Raw genomic sequence first — 1,364 nt, 5'->3', positions numbered from 1 at the left:
GTCGCCTATCTGAGCCAATCAGATTGTCCGTCGCCTATCTGAGCCAATCAGATTGTCCGTCGCCTATCTGAGCCAATCAGATTGTCCGTCGCCTATCTGAGCCAATCAGATTGTCCGTCGCCTATCTGAGCCAATCAGATTGTCCGTCGCCTATCTGAGCCAATCAGATTGTCCGTCGCCTATCTGAGCCAATCAGATTGTCCGTCGCCTATCTGAGCCAATCAGATTGTCCGTCGCCTATCTGAGCCAATCAGATTGTCCGTCGCCTATCTGAGCCAATCAGATTGTCCGTCGCCTATCTGAGCCAATCAGATTGTCCGTCGCCTATCTGAGCCAATCAGATTGTCCGTCGCCTATCTGAGCCAATCAGATTGTCCGTCGCCTATCTGAGCCAATCAGATTGTCCGTCGCCTATCTGAGCCAATCAGATTGTCCGTCGCCTATCTGAGCCAATCAGATTGTCCGTCGCCTATCTGAGCCAATCAGATTGTCCGTCGCCTATCTGAGCCAATCAGATTGTCCGTCGCCTATCTGAGCCAATCAGATTGTCCGTCGCCTATCTGAGCCAATCAGATTGTCCGTCGCCTATCTGAGCCAATCAGATTGTCCGTCGCCTATCTGAGCCAATCAGATTGTCCGTCGCCTATCTGAGCCAATCAGATTGTCCGTCGCCTATCTGAGCCAATCAGATTGTCCGTCGCCTATCTGAGCCAATCAGATTGTCCGTCGCCTATCTGAACCAATTTTTTGTGTTTGTGAAAACGGGTCTTTAATCGGGGAAACGGAGCGGGTAGAGCAGGACGGAACGCAGGCATTGACAAACTACAATGACGGACAGGGCAAACAGGTAAGACCAGGACTTAAAATAGGTCATGACTAATCAAAGTAATCGGGCAAAGCAGGAGACGATCAGGGAAGCACACGTGGGTAATCAGGGGGCGTGGCACACACGAGGAGCGGACAAGCCGGGCATATATGTATATCTATATAAAACCTCATTAATGAGGGACAGGGAACAGAACGGACAGACAGAACTGGCACAGGGGAAGGAGCCAGGACAAGACTTGACATAAGACAGGAAAGGCAGAGAAACAGATCAGAAAGGGGGACACGGAGGGAACAGGCAGGACAAAAGGACCGGGAGTGAACGAAGGGAACATCGGGGAAAGAGGAGCAGAAGCCAGAGGGACGAGGGACAAAGAGAGGAGGGACAGAGACAGGAGGAACAAAGCGAGGGGGAGCAGAGGCAGGAGGGACAAAGACGGGAGGCCAGGGAGAGAAGGAGGGGGAACCAAGAGGAGCCCGAGGGAGACCCAGCGGGCGACGGGAGGCAGCCGGAAGGGCTGCAGGCGGCCGGGAGGCCG

The sequence above is a fragment of the Brienomyrus brachyistius genome, unplaced genomic scaffold, assembly GCF_023856365.1.
Source record: "Brienomyrus brachyistius isolate T26 unplaced genomic scaffold, BBRACH_0.4 scaffold1119, whole genome shotgun sequence".
NCBI lineage: Eukaryota > Metazoa > Chordata > Actinopteri > Osteoglossiformes > Mormyridae > Brienomyrus > Brienomyrus brachyistius.
The sequence above is the reverse complement of the archived record's forward strand: the minus strand, read 5'-3'. Positions refer to the sequence as shown.